We start from the raw sequence: 19,879 nt of genomic DNA, 5'->3' as shown, positions 1-19,879 counted from the left end.
GTGATCTATAGTAACTACAGTGTGTTTTGCAACAGTGGAACATAGTCCCTTCACATAATTTTGTTTTCTTTCCTTAATCCCACATCCCCCTGTTGTCCTGCCCCTTAAGTCCACAGCCTCCAGTAATCTCTATTCTAAGTTCAACTTGCTTTTTTAAATGTTCACACACGAAATAAAGTACGTAATCTGATTTGTTTCACCTAACATCATGACCTCCTGCTTCACTCATTTTGCTGCACATCAGGTTTTCATTTTGACTTTCTGACTGAATAATACCCCATTGCATGTATATACCATATTTTTCCAACTAGACTCTCACACAGCATTAAGTGTATAGGAATTCTAGGTATGAGCCTTGGTATTGTAATTCTGATCCAAGCTGTGAGCTTTCATGTTACCATAGTGTGTATTTTGCATATAAAGCTAACTCTAAATGTGAATATAAAATATAATTTGTTTTGTTTTGTTTTGTTTTGTTGAAATAGAATCTAGAGACAAGAAATATGACAAAAGGTACTGGTAGTCTTGCCAACTGCTATTAAGTTTCCTGTGCATAAGGTTTTCTGTGCAAATGATAATGTATAGTGCTCTAGCAGAGTATGATATTTAAATTAATTGGAAGACAATCTCTTAAAAAAAGAGACCAAAAACGGTTACCGATTTAAAAATCCCACTCAGCTCCAGTATGAATTTTTGCATATATACTAATCTCTTCCTCATTTACTATTTCATCAAACACAGACACACACACACACACCCCAACACAAACGCAAACTCGACACCACACACATTCCAATATATATCTAAACAATATTCTGTATCACTCATTATCAGGCTTTTGTGTGTATCAGAATCACTTAAAAACTTTGATAAAATGAGATTGTTGGTCTCAAGGCCAAAGCATCTGACCCAGCAAGGCTGAAGTGAAACTCACATATTGAAAACTCTAACAATTTCCCATTTGTTGCTGTCCTGCTGGTCTAAAGATAACGTTTTCATATCCCCTGAAATAGATGCAATTGAATCAGAACAAGAAGAAATTAAATAATCTTCTTAATCTTAAAAAGTTTCAGATAGTCTGAATACCTCTTAATATTCAGTAATTTCCACTTCTAGGCATGACAGATTTGAAAAGATGGGTGGCATGTGTTAGGACATGTAGGAGTTAACAATTATTAAATGTCTTGAAGATTATTCTGAACAGACGAAATGATCTCCAAAGGATGTAAACAGAAAGTTCTTTCTTAGGACAAGATAACAACATTTTCTAGAATGATCTACAGTATAATGATTTACAATACCAATGGCAAGGATTGCCTGACCTGTGCAATTTTTCAATATTCCCTGGACTGATGGAACACTTAGATTGAAGGAAACAAATCAATCAGTTCAATTGTGATTCAAAATGTGACTACACGTTTGCCTGATAATATCTTTGACATTATCTGAAAATGGAACTGCATTGACATGATGATTGAAAGGATGGCAGTTGTTTCCATTCTATGAAATCCTTAGATGAATTTGCAGATATGATTTTTTCTTTAAGACAATTCATTCCTTCTTTGGGTATTATGGTCCTAATTATTTTCTCATGTATTTGTGGTACTATGCAGGCAGACATTTAACAGAAGTAAAGTTTGTATCGGTTATTGGAGCATCATGTTCCTATTTTATGAATCCTTAACAAGACCATAAGCTGAGTGTAATACCCATTTGGAAAAAGATGAAATTAAAACTAAGCTAAGCAACATTCATAAGCCCCAAACAAATAAGCTAACAAACCACCAATTAAGCTGAATAGCCAAGGTTGGGTCTTAGAAGTCTTAGACCTTGTAGTAGACTTTTGACCAGTTTATTCAAATTTTTGCAGCTATCAAACTGTATACATGTTTGGTTTACTTTAGTCAGTCTAGGTAAAAATAAGAACAGAGAAGTAAGGATGATGAATGGGTAATGAGCAAAGAGATGACCTCCATCATGTTTTCTTAAAGTAGATTTTACCATGATCCTATGGTCACAATCTGTCCAGTGCTTTTGAAATGTCCTAATTCTGGATGGTTGTCCCAGACCCAGTTACCTCTTTTGTATCCAATTCTCCATTTCTCCGAGACTATTAGCACCAAACATCATCAAACTCCCTTATTAGAGTTTTCCCTTGCACAAAGATACACAGACACCCATTTCTACTTCACTACTCTGTTTCCATTTTCTTTGAAATTGAAACTTGACTATCTTTTATAATCTTACTGCTTTTCATAATGAATCGCATCTGTGCTATCAGCATGGTTAACCTTTACTTTTTTTCCCCCATTTTTTTACTACATTTTTGACAATCTTTACATAGTTAATTAGGGTAAAAAAGTTCAAGGGCTACAGGAGAGTGGGTAAGACTATTATTTCCATATTGTTTCCTTCATATATCTGAGGTAAAGGAGGATTTTAAGGGAGAAGCCCCACCTAGTCTCCCACCCACCCCAGGTACTTGATGTGGGGCATGGTCCGAGGGTTTTGCTCAAGTGGTTTTGACAGCTCAACAGTTATAAATTGCTGCCAATCTCGCCACTCTAAGCATGAGAGGTCATTGAAGAATCCATTGATTGACATAGTCCATCCTAGAGTCTCCATTTGCCCAGTTTTTCACTGCCAAGATATAGCTGAGGTGGTTGATTGACTTGTTCTGTCCTCTGTCTTTTCACAGTTAGGGTTCTGGGTCCAGCTGTTCCACTGGGGAGATCCCCAAAGAGATTTTGTCTATCCCAGACCAGAGTCTTGTATATACTGGTAAGTACAGGGCCTGGCAGAGTCCATTGCCCTAATCAGCTAGTGGTTACAATTTCTGGGTTGGTTCTGTTTCCAGTGCTATCTTCCACATGAACCAATGGGTGTTGCAGTCCAGCCTGCTTCTGTCTAGCACATACTCGGCCCTCACAAAAACCAGTGGGAGCTGCAGCCTAGTCGGAGCAACCCACAATAACCCCCACCAGGCCCGCCCCCTATCCTGATTTGCCAGTATGTGCAGCAGACCAGTCTAGTGTGTCCCACATCCAATTTAGCTCTAATACATGTCAATAGATATTGAAGCCTACTTCAACCCAACCAGCCCGATTATCCAGCCCCCATGGATGTTGTTGGGTGCCTCTTTGTCTAGTCACCCAAGCCCCTGTCCTGGTTTTTGTGCCCTCCTGTGGGGGTGGTAACCCAAGAGGGAGGAGCCCACTGTTTCCCTTTCAGACCTCTCCCACTCCCAGATCATGCAGTACCCAGGTTGTTCTGCAGTTTAACTTGATAGAATCAGCCCCCAGTGCCAGCATCTACCAGTTGATACTATGGCAAAGCCCAACCAACCCTCACCCACTCTGATTTATTTTGCACCAGTAGAAACAGTCAGCCCAGCCCAGCCTTGCTTTTCCCTGATGTAGCTCACATGAGGCACACACGTGTTGTAACCCTGCCTAGTCTGGTCTGCATCCAGTCCAGCTCATGCTCTCCAATGGAAGTAGCCATCCAGCAGGGGAGCACTGCCATATCCCCCCCGCTGGCTCCGCCCCCTCCCTTCCCGGTTTTCACGCGTGCTGGTTGGACACTGCAGTCGCATCCAGTACAGGTAACCTCACCTTGGCATTCCACAATGTGCACTGGTTTTGTCACAACCGAACCTGGCTAGACCCACACTCTGTTCAGGTATTTGGATTCACCAGTGGATGATGTGAACTGATTCAGCCTGGTCTGCCCCCGACCCATGCCAAATGTATGCCAGTAGGAAACTTTCCATGGCTGGTTCTGGGCTGTTACCTGTCATGCTTCTTGTGCTTACCTGCTGGGTCTGTGTCCTGCCAGAGAAATTGCCCAGGCTTCTCCATCAGAACCAAGGCTCCTCCATCAGAACTTCTCCCAATGCCAGATTTTGCGCATACCAGGGGGTCCATGAGCCAGCCCTACTCAGTTCACCTCCTGTCCTAGCAGGAACAGCAGCTTTTCCTGACTGGCCTTCAACCCAATCTGGTTCTTACTGTTGGATGTTTCAGCCCAGCCAAGGCTCGTCCATACCCACATACAGCTCACACATGTCTCAGTAAGGGTTGAGACCTAGTCTAGTCCATCCTACATATACCCTGGTTCTCCAGAACACCAGATGGTGTTGAAGTCTGGCCCAGATTGGTGTGTCAAGTCGCAGTCCACACTTGTGCCAAAGGAAACTACAGCCAAATCAGAACGCAACCCCCATTCCAGCTCTGTGCTCCTTGGTGGGAACCTCTACCCAGTTAGGGTGTCCCCTTAGTTCCCCAACTGGACCTGTTCCCAGTCATAGATCACTCACATGCCAGTGGTTGCTCTGACTCAGCTTGGCACCGCCCCTCACCTGTCCCGGCCTTTGCCCTACATACTGTATCTTAGCGTCCTTGGCTCACACAGACCAGTAGGTGCAAGAGCCTGGCTCGGCATGAGCTGTACTCCATCCTGATTTCTAATTTTGCTTGTGGGCTAAGGTTTGCTCAGTCCTGCCCAGTCCACCCCATTCAGCATGGCTAACCTTTACTGAGATTTCGTTGAATGTTATCCATTAATTCCCAAGCACATTATAAATATCATTTACCTGATTTACACAACACTCCTGTGGAGTAGTTACTAAATTTTTTCCCTTTATTTATAGATGATACACCTGAAGTACACAAAAGTAAAATAACGTTCCAAGGTTGTATTATGCATTATTGCATTATAATTTTAGTTTTAATGATGATCAAAATGGTGATGAAAACACCATGAATAATTTCTATAATTTACTGAGAAGTTTTTGTATGTTGTGAATTCTCCTAATTTATATGAATATACAGAATATATATGTGTGTATATATATATTCTCAACTCATTCTTCCATCAGTCTACTGAGGTAGAAGCTACTGCCTGTGGTTTGCTTGTTGGTTTTGTTTGTTTTGCTTGTTTTGTTAAACAGTTTTCTGAGGTGACATGCTTAACCAGTGTTGTTGCATGGGATTGTTGTGGGGTTTTAACAGGAATGATGACACCATATTCAACTCATGTCCAATGTGAAAGAGGAATATTCATGGGGGCCATTTCAGGAGTCAAAATGAGATTTAACAGAGATGCCCTGCCATAGTGACAAGTGAGTGATAAAAGGGAGGGAAGATCCAAGAAAATGGTAAAAATGGAGTCTTTTATGCACCATCTCAGGGAGGCAGAAAAAAAATGAATCAAAGGATAGAAAGGAGGACTCATTCATAATGAGCAGTAATCCGATCTACTTCCTTGTCCAGTACAAAAAGGCCATCAGAAGGATGTTTGTGGTGACCCCTTCCTCCCATTCTTTATGGAACTATAGAATGGAAGAGAAGTCTTGATATTTTCAAACAGAAACTTCACCAGGGACAAAGGCTCTTAACTACCTATTAGCCCATCTGACTCTTCACCTAATTTCATGCAAAAACACAAAAGCAGCCTCTGTCCTTGTCTCACATGAAAGAATTTTCATGCTGACAGTTTCAGCAAGCAAACCAAGATTTATTATAGGCATTAAAGATGAAAACCTCCTGCTGCAACAAAGAGGGGGTTTTCAATAGAGAAAGACCCAAGAAAGTTGTGTGTCTTTTAAGCACAATTTCTTTGAGCAGAACAATGGCTAACAATCAACAAAAAGACAGGGGCACAGCACGTTAGAGGGCCACAATTGTAATCCTGTCTAGTGCAATCTTGATAAAACAAAATCTATCACAAAGGTGTGACTGGTAACTTCTTTCCACTCTCATGATAAGCTAAAAAGTTAGAAGAGCAGGAAGACATTTTCAACTTGTGTAAAATACCTTCTGGGAAGCATCAAGCATTTGTTACACTTTTACAAGCTCCTCCTTTTCTCTTTCTAGCAGAGAGGTGACCCTAAGTACCAATTAGCTCCTATAACTGTCACAATGGGTCCCAGAAAGGTCCAGGTTGTCCAGTTCGCAATCATTGACTTTTCCACACCCCCAAGCTCTCTCTGCAGGCAGAAGTAAGAGTTTGTGCTGTTGCTATTTGTTTAGATTTCTTGAGCCATATTTACAGACAGAAGGAGAGACAAAGATTTTCCTTCCACAGATTCACTCTGCAAATGGCTGCAACAACAGGAGCTGAGCTGGTCCAAAGCCAGGAGCCAGAAGTTTCTTCTAGTTCTCCCACATAGTTGTAGAGCCTCAGGGGGTTAGACCACCATCTGCTGCCTTTCCAAGCCACAAACAGAGAGTTGGATCCAGATTAGCAAAACATAAACCAGTGCCTATTTGGAATGTCGACATTTGCAGTTGGAGGATTAGCCTGTTGAGCCACTGTTCTGGCACTAGAAGTAATGATTTAGGGTCCAGCGGTGTGGCCTAGTGGCTAAAGTCTTTGCCTTGAACGTGCCAGAATCCCATATGGGCGCTGGTTCTAATCCCAGAAGCTCCACTTCCCATCCACCTCCCTGCTTGTGGCCTGGGAAAGCAGTAGAAGACAGCCCAAAGCCTTGGGACCCTGCACCCATTTGGAAGACCCGGAAGAAGTTCCTGGCTCCTGGCTTTGGATTGGCATAGCATCGGCCGTTGCGCTCACTTGGGGAGTGAATCATCGGATGGAAGATCTTCCTCTCTATCTCTTCTCTCGGTATATCTGACTTTGTAATAAAAATTAATGAATCTTAAAAAAAAAAAGCTCTTGCAACAGTATTTGTTTCTAGACTATTTTCATTCCAGGTATTTTGAATGTCTAGGTATTTTGAATATCTAACATTTACTAATCATCCACATTTTATTTGTTGAAGATATTTATTTCCAGGATATTATTTCCATCACTAAAACATACAAGTAATATTCTCAGCACAACATAGATTTGAGGCTCAAAATCTCAAGTTTCCCATAAACTAACTATAATTTTGAACAAAATTATTTGCCTAGTTTTAGCAATTTTGATAATTTTTAACTGTAAAGAACGTTAGTTAATATTATAGCTCATTTTGAAGATGAGCTAAAAATAAATACATTGTATATAAGTTCCCAATCAATGTCTGTAATATAGGTCATATTCATTACATAGATAAAGAGATTTCAGTGCTTTCATGGAAAAATGAAATAGAATGATGAATTTAATTTATTGTAAAAAATAGAATCTTTGAAGTTTATTCATAATACCATTTTCAATGATTTTTGACATCACATATTGTTTATAGATTTTGTCCAGAAATATTATTTCACTTGTATATTCAGTTTACGACTACTGAATAAAAAAGTCCACAAAGAAAAAGAAAATAATTTTGATTGAATGAAGTTATAACAAGGATCTAATTAAAGCGTCAAGAAGTGTCCTGGGACTGGATAAAACAACATTAATAAAGCAAAAATTAAGATTTATTTACTTTATTTGGAAAGGGAGAATTACAGAGATAAGGAGATATGGAAATCAAAAGATTTCCCTTCCACTGGTTCACTCCCCAACTTAAGGCAACAGGACTGAGCTGATGTGAAACCAAAGACAGAAGCCAGGAGCCTCCTCTGGGCCTCCCACACGTGTTCAGGGTCCCAAGGCTTTGGCCCATCCTCTACTGCTTTCCTTGGCCACCAGCAGTGCTGAACAGGTGCCCATATGAGATCCTAGAACATTTGAGGTGAGTATTTAGTCACAGAGCCATTGCACTGAGCCCTAGAATATTGGTAAAATTTTAATTGTCCAGTTCACAAAATTATTTGATATTGAAGAATAGCTAAAACATAGTTTGAAAGAATCCTCAAAATATAGTAAAGGACTAGTATCCTGAAATTAAGAGTCTGTGAGACACTTTAAAAAATCATATGGAGCAATTTATGTCAGGAAAAATGTAACAAGTATGATGAAGATAATTTTTAAAGACGATACTGCTAAGACTTTATTTTCCCAATGAAATAACTTTACTATTAAGACTTTAATACTTTATCTGTTTTTAAAATTAGAATGTTGTTATTATTTTTACATTCCTATATCATGATTTTGGCATTTATTGACAAATGCACATATGACATATTGTTATGTTATCAGATACTATTCTAAATGCTAAGAATTTAGCAGGAAAGAGAAACATATAAAAAGGAACATGCAAAACATCTATCTTCCCGGAGTGTATTACATAAGGGGAAACAAATTATAAATGCATACACAAATTTGATAAATTTGAGTGTTAACATGTCAAAGTGTACTTTGTCAGTTATCAAATTTTATGCATATTTAAAATAATTTTTCATGTCACAACCATATTGTGCTTTCTAGTTATGCCTCTTTTACATTTACTTGCTTCCTAAGTAGTTTTAATTTTTAAATTGACAGTAACTGGTAAGTATGCTACTATATATGCAGTGGTTTGAATTTGTATATGCATCAGCAATTTCAAAAGACCACTGGACATAGCATGTTTTGTTTTTGATTCACTTTCATCTTTCAGGAAATTAACATACATTGATATGAATCTTTATGTGGATAAAAGGCAGTGACTGTTCATGTCACATTTTCCTTTTTGGTTATTGCATATACAGTGACATACACAAGCAAAACAATATCCTACCAGAGAGCAAAAGAAAATTTTCCAACAGAGACAACATAAAAAATCTCCCATTTATTCTTTTACTTGACTGTTTACTATGGTGTTCTGTTTGACTAACATTTAAGACACATAGCATCATTTATACGCATGCTGTGTTCCGAAGGTCTAAACTGAACTCTTCAAAAGAGTAGCTCCTGGGGTGCCTTACATACAAAATATTTTTTCAGTGTCTTCTGAAGTTCAAAACTAAAATATTTTATGAACCATGTTTGGTAAGTACAACCACTATGTCAGAATCAGCCTTTCTATTCCTCAGCAGGGGTGAAAAGTTTTTAGTTTTGATGCAGCACATGAGTCAATAGGATGGAAATCATTATTTTATCCACATGTCATTTTCTCTGCTACCATATATCTGTGTGTATTTGAGTCACGTTCTTTTCTGTCAGGAGTTTATGAAGTTGGGTATCTTACATTGTAAAGGACCACAATACAGTAACTAGACCTGCACTGGTTTAAGTTTATGTTGGAAATAAGGATTGTGCTACATAGATATGAAACATACAAACAAAAAATAACACTGCCATCTTTCCCAGGATAGCAGGATAGGGAGAGTAGAGATATTGTATAATATTTTGACTATTTTAGAATTTATTTCAAATGTAGGCATGAAATAACAACATATGTAACCCAAAAAAATCCCCTTTCCTTAGGTAGAGCTTTAGTTTTTTCAAAAGATATATTTTTATTTGAAAGGCAGATTGTACTGAAAGAAGGAGAAAGAGAGAGAGAGAGAGAGAGAGAGAAGGTCTTCCATCTTCTGGTTCACTGCCCAGTTGGCACAACAGTTATAGCTGAATTGATCTGAAGCTGGGAACCAGGGAACTCTTCTGGTTCATCAGCATGTCTGCAGGATTCCAAGCACTTGCATCATTCTCCACTGTCTTTGCAGTCCATAAACACATAACGGGATTGGAAGTGGAGCAGCTGGGTCTTGAGCCAGCACTCAGAGGAGATGCTGGCTACACAAATTGAAGTATTAGTCGGCTGTACCACCGTATTTGCTTCCTTAAGTTTAGCTTTAATTCTCGATGTTACCATTAAGTTAAACAGCTAATTGGACATGTTTTCAAAGTTTTCGGTGCCCTGAGTTCTTAGCCTCTGTTTGACCCCAGTTACGGCCTGCTTGGCTCAAACACAAGATCCAAAAGATCACTTTTGTGATGACTGGAAAAAAAATGATGTAAGGGTTAAGACAGAATATGTCAATTTGTGCCTATTTTTCTTTGCTTTTGATGTTTGAGTAACTTTGCATTTTAGCTTTACTTTCTATCCTAGTTTGGAAAATACATGCAATCTTCAGAGGGAAAAAAATAATCTAATAAAAAATAAGAAAGAATAATCAAGATTAAGCTGCTCCTGGTAAAAGAAGTCGAAGTTTAACTGAGAGGGAAAAATGGAAACATATATGAGAAAATTCAGAACATCCAGAAAGCCCAATTGAGAGGGATCTGAGAAACAAATGTTCATATAAGCCATGAAGAAATCATCAGTTCTGTAACTTCATATATTGACCTTGCTGTGACATTGAGCAAATCTCCAGTAGAAGGAAGTTTCAAAACAGAGTATTCTAAGAAGAAAAACTGTGATCAAATGTGGGGCAAAAAAATCAGATGGAAGTGGTTAAACAGATGGACCAGGAAGCTCATATCATGTGTAGGATTTTAATGACTACACATATTCTGTGGTTGGGTTTGTTGTGAAATACGCATGATGCCATGAAAAAAATCCCAGAAATTTCAAATTAGACTAGATTAAAATTAGGAATATTAAAAGGCTATTGAGAAAGGTCATATTTTATTTGTAACCATGTGAAAATGTCATATTATTGACCATTGAACGTGTTTGCTGATGTAGGTATAAAAGAATTTGAATGATTTGGGCAAAATTGAGGTGAAAAATAATGAGATAATCTTATTCCACTCAGCCATGGCATAAAGGCAGATTGCTGTACAAATGATTAAACATGGTACTTCACAGGGTACTTAGCTGTTTTGGTAACTGGCAAAATTCATAAAATAATCAGATTGGCAGTTCAAATAGGAACATACAATGTAACCACAGATCTGTTGTCATCACTGTTTTTTTTTACATGAGCGAATGTCATTATTTGAAGATGAAGAAAAGATATTTATTTTTATAACAAAGCTCAGCAACTACATAGAATACGTCAAAACTAGTACCAGATGAGAGATCATAATAAAATATAGAAATGTTTTTTCTTACCTCTCCTGTAAACATAAGGAACATGTGTAGGAAGATAAAGGGAAGGCATGCTGCATTGTTTCTCAACTCATTAGTAGTTAATGAAGCATAGAATAACAGGAGGCCAGAAGGAGATAGTGAATAATACCAATGAAAAGATCCAGGAAATGAAGACAGATAATGGGCACAATGAACCAATGCAGGTTTACAACTCTGAAATCATAGATAACACCAATGCCTTTTCCCAGTGCCTCTCAGAATCAAATCGCAGGAGAAGATAATCGTCAATGGTTAATTATACTTAAAAATGCTTTTTATAACCACTCAAAGGGTTTGAACCTTGACCGTGTTTATGTGGTTATAACAATTTTTCAGTACAGAGTTAACTGTAGAATTATCAGGATTCCAAAGTAAATTTTTGGCCTATATCTTCATTCGTCTTCATTTTCTGCAACTCCTTTTGCAATTCTTCCTGTGTCAAGCTTAAAAGATGCGCAGAATTTTGTCCTGGGTCCTGTCAGACATGGGCCTCTGAAGTCTCTGAGAGACTAGGATAATCCTGGGTTCATTTTCTTGACTAAAGATTTTCTTAGGATGCCTTAGCAGTCTGATCTCTGCACTCTTCTTTTTATACTTCATATGAAAGTTTGTATCTAAGTGCTTAAGTATCAAAATAATCAACTGAGAAAATTAAAACAGGACTGAAAAAAATTTAAATGTTTCTAGAAATCTAAGGAACTTAACAAATGATAGCCTGAGACACTGTCACAGACTGAAATTGTTATTTGGCCAGTACTTTGTAAAAGCACTTAAAGAGACACACACAATTTATTTCTAATGATCAGTTTATTCTTTTTTTTTTTTATCTTTTTTAAGATTTATTTTATTTTTATTGGAAAGGCGGATATACAGAGAGGAGAGACAGAGAGGAAGATCTTCCATCCCATGATTCACTCCCCAGGAGGCCACAATGCCTAGAGCTGAGCCAATCCGAAGCCAGGAGCCTCTTCCAGGTCTCCCACGCGGCTGCAGGGTCCCAAAGCTTTGGGCTGTCCTCTACTGCTTTCCCAGGCCACAGGCAGGGAGCTGGATGGGAAGTGAGGCCGCTGGGATTAGAACCGGCACCCATATGGGATCCCGGGCATGCAAGGCGAGGACCTTAACCACTGTGCCATGGTGCCAGGCCCCTTTTTTTATCTTTTGATGATATTTACATAGTTGAGACACATTCATGCCCTTGTCTGCCCTTGTAGACCACTGATTAGGGTAGAAAGTGTCAAAAATTAGGGGAAAGTGGATGAGACCATTATTGTTTGCAATTTTTCTTTCCTTCTTCCTATATCTGAGGGAAGGGGAGAGAGGAGGGGAAAAATCTGCATCCAGCATACTAACTGCATCAGTACCCAGAGATAGGGAACCTGATATCATCCCAGGGATCCTGATGTGGAGCATGATGCTTGGGTACTGCTCAACTGGTTTCTACAGTTCTGAAATGCTGTTGATTTCATTGCTCCAAGGATGAGGAAAACCTTCCAAGGTCCATTGGCTGACAAAGTCCACCTTAGATTCTCCATTCATCCAGATATTTTGCTGTCAAAGCTAAGCCAGTAGAGTTTTCCAATTCATTCTTCTCTCCATCCTCTGCTAAGACACTGGATGTTCTCTGCAGGCCCCAATGAACTGCCATATCCCCTATGTGCATCTGGGAATGTTTTTCATTGAACTTCTTTGGTCTTTCTTCTGAGGAGGCCAAGTTCTCATGTAGTCACTCCACAGTTAGACCACAGATCCTGAAATGTTCCCCATGGATGGCGTTCTGAGTCAGCAGCCCAGTTGGGTGGGGGGATGGTCTTAACAAACCCAGTTAGGGATATCAGTGGATACAGTTACTAGTAACAGCCTGGATAACTCCCAACCCAGCCCACATGCTGGACAACAAATGGTGTAGCCCTGACAAACCTGGTCTGTCACTGCGTTCAGTTCTTATGCTCACCAGTGGCAACAGTGGCCCAGCAGGGGAACCCCCGCTGCTCCTCTATGGGTCTTGCTTTCTTCATTATGTCTTATGTGTGCTGGTGGATTCTGCAGCCCAGTTTTGCATGGCTCACCTCATGTCAGCATTTGTCGATAGGTGCTATAGCCTGGCCAAGCAGGCCCTGTCCCCACCTCAGCTCATGCTGGCAGGTGCTTCCGCCTCTGCCAGCCTGGACAGACCCTAGTCCTGACATTAATGTGAACTGTTTGGTGTTGTGGACCAGCCCGGCCTGTCCTGTACCCTGTCCTTATTGTCACATCTACCAATGGGTACTATGAACTGGCCCAATCCGGCCTGCCTCCAGACCTGATCCACACATTGTTAATTACTCCACCCTGGAACAGTCTGGGTCGGCTCTCAGTCTTTGTTTTTGCACTCAACTGCAGGGACCGTGTCCTAACAAAGGAATTCCTGAAGCTCCTGTATAAGGTCATCTCTTAGTGGCAGAATCTCATGCACACTGGTGGGTTCTTGGCCTAGCCTGACTTGGCCCACCTCAAGTCCTGGCAGGTAGAGCAGCCTTGCCTGACCAGCCAACACTCATTCCATCTCAGTGTTGGGTGCTAAAATGCCCTGCCTATCCTGAATCCACCGCTGCTCTCGTGAGCACCAGCAAGTGCTGGAGTAGGTATTAGCTTAGTCTAGCATGTCCTCCATTCCATTCTGTCTCCTGCACATGGCAGTGCACTATGGTTTGGCCTGGCAGTGCCCAGTCTGCACCCTCCAGAACCAAACCACATATTTGCTGACAAGTAGGCAGGCCTTGCCTGGCCTGACTAAATCTCAAAACAGGGACTAGCATTAAGAGGTTAACCATGATAACAATTGTGATATGGCCCTATCCTTGTCAGTTAAACTTTATAGAGAAATTGCAGCCTACGGAAAATATATTAAGACCAGCTAAATCTACATTAAAGGCTACTTAGGGTTGGACTGTCAGAAGAAGATAGGGATGTGACTATGGTAAGGATCATGAAAGGGTACATCATCCTTGATTATCTGGGTAGATCCAACATATTAACTGGAGTCTTTATAAAAAGGAGACAGGAGTATCAGAGTCAGAGATTATGATTTAGAGATGTGCAGTGCTGACGTAGAACAAGCCGTGAGCAAACGTATGTACATGATCTCTAGGGTTCAGAAAAGGAAATGAGTCCTTTACAAGAAATGCTGGCTTGAAAGCATCCCTGGTTTAACCCATCCGGACCCAATGCTGATATGAAACCTAGAATTGCAAGCTGTGTATCTGTTTTCAACCACTATAATTATGAGACATTTTAATTGCTCCTGCAAGAAAATACCATGCCAATGTTCTACTATGAAATCTCTTTACCAAGTCTGTCTTATAATCAGGCACTGTGGAAAGTCATAGGAAAACAGTGATTAAAACAAATCTATCTCATGCAAGTGCTTTTTTCTGTAATGCAAAGCAAGGAGTTCTGTACATGCTCTTTCTGTAAAATAGCCATAATTTCTAAAATGTATATAAACAATTAGCATCAACAATATCAATGTGAGGTTTCTCTAAAAAAATACAGCATATAAGCATACAAAAAATATCAAATATTCAAAATAGCTATGATCTATGCAACTTGAGCTTTAATGCCTCACTTCACAAATACACACACATACACACATACACACACACACACACAACTCATAGTTTCCATTATGTAAATTCAACACAAGGTGATTGTAACAAAGAAAATCAGATTCACTCTTCTCTAGGTTGCAGTTAAGTGCTATTTTATCTCCCCAGGAGTGGGTATCTGCATTTTTCATCACTCCTCAGGTGTATCTTGCAGGGACTAGATTTCAGTCGAGCATGTCCAACAGGTCACCAAGTGTGGCAGGGGAATGCTGGATGCACTATTGCTTTTATCCTGGATTGCTTGCTTGTAGGCCAACGTTCCAAAATTTAGCAAAGAATGCCAACAAAACCAGAGGCTGCTGAACTAACCAAGTAGCCTGTTTACAAAGCTGTGGTGGTAACTATAAGAAGTAGAATATTGTTCTTGCCTCCAGCTCTGGAACGATGGTTTAGAGATTTTGCCCAATTCTGGAGGCAGGACTGAAGAAAACACAGCTTTGAATCTCTCCCCAAAGAAATAGACTCTGTATGAAGTAATAGGTGGAGATGTTCAAACTGAAGACTATTCTTCAATATAATGGTGGATTGAAGGGTTAAGTTAATCAAGAGCAAACTTGTTGATCCATGAAAGCACTAACTTGAATAACAAACCAACAAATTTACCAGAGAGGAGCCAAGAAACAGACACCTAAATTAAGTAAGTCTATCCTCAGAACAAACCTCTTAGAAAGAACTCACAAACTATGCCTGCAAAGGCAAGGCATTTAATCAAATCAGATTGTGGAGCAGTGTATGCCACAGAGCACTGTTGAAAACAATACAACAATACCCTAAAATTATTGAAGCTTAAACAACTAGACATGGTAGGGGATGGGATGCCCAAGAGATCCCTAGAAAATTTTCTTTCCACAGAGAAGATGGTATCCACTCAGCAAAGAAAACAAAGGCTTCCATCCTGATGAATTCGACTTTAATAAAAACACCAGCTAAATTCATCAAAGCTATAAACCAATAAACAACCATAAAATATGTCTTTTAAAAGAGAGGATTATTATTTAGAATTTTTACATCTATTATGATAAAGGTACAATTTTTCAAGGCAGGCAGACACCATGGGATGGAAGGCTAAGCGTCAGCGTGTAAAGGTACCAGCTTGAGTCTTGAATGACTCATTTCTGCTCCAACTCTCAGTTAATGCACTAGGGAAAGCAATAGAAGATGATCTAAACCCTTGGAACCTGCATCCACATGGGAGATCTGGAAGCAGTTTATTAGCTCCTTGCTTCAGAACAGCCCAGTTCCAATAAATGCAACCGTTTGGGGAGTGAGCCAGCAGAAGGAAGATTTTCTCTGCCTCTTTTTATCTCTGTGTAACCCTGTCATTACAACCAAAAATAAATAAATTTTAAAAAGAGAAAAAGATACAATTCTCAACATAAAATGATAAGACACACAAAGAAAGATGAGAAGATTTTTGCATTCATGGATTGCTAGACTTGTTTTTTAGTAAAGAAAATTCAAAACATATTTTGATTTTTTTATCTATTTGTTCATTTGAAAGGTAGCATGTGAAAGAATGAGAGAGAACGATGGTCGATTAATTGTTTCATTCATCAAATGGTCACAGTGTCCAGGATTGGGCCAGGGATAAGGCAGGAGCCAGAAACTCCATTCAGATCTGCTACATGAAAGCCAGTGGCCCAGGTAATTGGACTATCTTCTGAGGCCTTTCCAGGCACATTAACAAGATGTTGGATGGGAAGAGGAGCAGCTAGAACTTGATCTGCCACTCAGACATAAGTTACCAATGTCACAAGTGGTAGTTTTAACTGCTGTGCCAATAGACTTAACATCTTAACTTGTTGATAGTATTTAATTGTTACCAAAACTCCTTATCAGAATCCCAATGATATTTAAAAAAAAAATAGGAAGGCCAATTCTAATGTCCATGTGGAATTTCAAATAAACTTGAATATCTAGAAGAATCATGAAAGAAAAAAAAAATGAAAATTTCATACTTCTTTTCAGAAACTTTATCAAATCTAGAGTAATCAAAGCAGTGTGAAATTTTGATAAAAACAGGTATATAATCCAATAAGTAAATAACAGCCAGAAATAAAACATGGTCAAATAGTTTTTGACAAATGTATCAAAAACTTTCAATGTGAAAAGATCTTTTTTCTAGAAATTATGTTGGAGAAACTATATATATACATATTAAACAATAATGAGAATGATGTTGGACATTTACCTTATATCAAATGCAAAATCAGTTGAATATGGATTAATAACCTAAACTTGGAGCTAGAAATTATAAACCTTATGGGAAAAATTAGGTATGGGTGGGGAATATCCAGGCAGAGGTAAACAGAACCATTTTATCTTGTCCTGCTAAGATAACTGCAGCCAAGCATCAACACGTAGCAAATCTGCAGCAGGCTAATATTTAAAATCATTTATTTTTCATTTCTTTGAGTCTTTAAAATATTTATTTATTTATGGGCCCGGCACGGCGACACAGTGGTTAAGGTCCTCCCCTTGCATGCCCGGGATCCCATATGGGTGCCGGTTCTAATCCCGGCAGCCCCACTTCCCTTCCAGCTCCCTGCCTGTGGCCTGGGAAAGCAGTCGAGGACAGCCCAAGGCTTTGGGACCCTGCACCCGCGTGGGAGACCTGGAAGAGGCTCCTGGCTTCGGATCGGCATAGCATCGGCCGTTGCGCTCACTTTGGGAGTGAATCATCAGACAGAAGATCTTCCTCTCTGTTTCTCCTCTCTATATATCCGCCTTTCCAATAAGAAAATAATAAAAATAAATCTTTAAAAATATTTATTTATTTATTTATTTAAAAGGTAAAGTTATAGACAAAAGGAGGGAGAAGAGATTATCCATCTACTGGATCACTCCGCAACTACTTTCAAATGGCTTGTGAATTATGCTATAAAAATCCAAATTACTCTTGGCAGAAAAAAGATTCCCCAGACCTGTTGGAATAAGGAGTCATAACTTTGGTTTTGACAATAATTTTTTGGATATAACAAAATCACAGGCATCAAAATAAAAATAGAGAAATGACATTAAAATTAAAATCAAATCCTCTCACAGTGGTGAGCATTGTGGTACATCTAACTAAAGCCACCACTTAGTGATGAGTGCAGCTCTAAGTCCAGGCTATTTGGCTTTTCTGATCCAGCCTCCTGTTAAAGCACCTAGTATGCAGCCCAAATACTTGGGCCTCTACCTCCTCGGTAAGAAACCTGAATGGAGTTCTAGACTTATGGTTTTCCCTGGCCATTATGGCCAATTGACGAGTGAACCAGCAGATGAAAGATCTCTATATCTGTCTTTCTTAGTAAATAATAAAGAACAAAACGAACAAATATAGCTAGAAAAATCACAATGTGGAAAATAGTATAAAGAAACCGTAGCACTGCCTCATTTCTGATAGGCATGCGAAATGTAACAGTCGTGAAAGTTATATCGCAGTTCTTCAAGAAGTTAAACAGAATTAGCAGTGATTTATTTCCTTTTTAAAATATTTATTTTTTTTTATTACAAAGTCAGATATATAGAGAGGAGGAGAAACAGAGAGAAAGATCCTCCGTCCGATAATTCACTCCCCAAGTGACTGCAACGGCCGGTGCTGTGCCAAATCCGAAGCCAAGAACCAGGAACTTCTTCCAGGTCTCTCACACGGGTGCAGGATCCCAAGGCTTTGGGCTGTCCTGGACTGCTTTCCCAGGCCACAAGCAGGGAGCTGGGAGGGAAGTGGAGCTTCCGGGATTAGAACCGGTGCCCATATGGGATCCCAGAGCATTCAAGGTGAGGACTTTAGCTGCTAGCCCAATGCACCAGGCCCATCAGTGATTTATTAATTCCACTTCCAGGTATATAAATTCCAAAATAAAAGTAATAACTCAAGCATATCCTTGCAAACTCTTTTTAAAGGTTTATTTATTTATTATTGGAAAAACAGATTTACAGAGAGGAGAGACAGAATCTTTCATCCACTAGTTCACTCTCTAGGAACAAACAATGGCTGGAGCTGAGCTGATCTGAACACAGAAGCCAGGAGCTGCGTCAGGGTCTCCCATGCAGGTGCAGCATTCTAAGACTTTGGGCCTTCCTCAACTGCTTTCCCAGGCCACAAGCAAGGAGTTGGAATGGAAGTGGTACATCCGGGATTTGAGCTGGTATCCATATGGAATCCCAGCAAATGCAAGGTGAGGAATTTAGTGACTGGGCGATCATGACAAGCCCTGTAGGTTAACTTTTATGACAACATTATCCAAAATAGCAAACTGAAACAGTGGAAGTGTGTATCAATAGCTGAGTAGTGAGCAAAATAATACTAGGGATATGTTTTGTAGACCATTATTTATCCATAAAATCTAACAAAGTATTGACCTATACTACAGCTCGGAGGAAACTAGAATAATTTGGCTAAGGAAAAGAAGCGAGACACAATGATCTGTGCATTGTTGAATTCGTATATATTAAATATCCAGAATGGGATAGATCAGAGAGACAGAAGTTGAGAGTATATGCATGCTGAGATTAATTTATAGCATGTGTGGGATTTCTTCAAAGGGTGATGATAATGCTTTAAAATTAAATAATGCGGATGGTTGTATTGTGCTGTAAAAAGTATAGAAATTACTTTAGAACAATGTTTTATTATACATTTGTCGTGATTTTAGCAATTTCATGAAAATGACAATGCCTATTTTGAGTCTCCAGATAGTATTAACTGACTTATAGGTTTTACTTATCACCTTTTCTATTGGTGCTTAGTTAGAATAACAATATGGAAATATCTTTGAGAATACTTATCAGGGAATTGGTGTTGTGGCACAGTCAGTTAAGACACTGCTTTCATACCAGAGTAACTGGGAAGGAGACATTCATCTCCCAACCCGGCTTCTTATAAACGCCTCAGGATGCAGCAGATGGGGGTACAAGTTCTTAGATCCCTACCACCCACCAGGGGTATCTACTCGGATCATCTCACTCCTGGTTGTGCTCCAGTTCAGCCTTGGCTACTGTGGACATACAGGGAATGAAAGATTGATCTCTCTCTCTCTTTCTCTCTCTCTCTCTTTCTCTTTTCCAGCTGTTATTTTGCCTAACTCAGAAAAATAGAAAAGAAATGAATAAACATCAAAGAAACGCAACTAGAGTAAATCAATACTGTGAGAAAAATTAGTGGCTATTTAAAGTTATACTTCAAATAGTAGAAAAATGACAAGCATCTCTAATACATGAATTCAATATGAGAAAACATGTGGTTTGTTACTAGTGAATACAGGAATACAGCAAGGTAACATGTAGCACTGAAAGTTAAAAATAGGGTACTAAAGAGTTTACACAAAACAAATGAGAGCCCATTCTCAAAATTTCACAAAAACTCAAATTCTCAGATAAATATTGGGGAAATATTCTCATTGTAGAATGGACCCTT

Source organism: Ochotona curzoniae, unplaced genomic scaffold, assembly GCF_017591425.1.
Source record: "Ochotona curzoniae isolate NIBS_2020 unplaced genomic scaffold, NIBS_Ocur_1.0 scaffold_1852, whole genome shotgun sequence".
Lineage (NCBI taxonomy): Eukaryota > Metazoa > Chordata > Mammalia > Lagomorpha > Ochotonidae > Ochotona > Ochotona curzoniae.
This window is presented reverse-complemented; position numbering follows the sequence as displayed.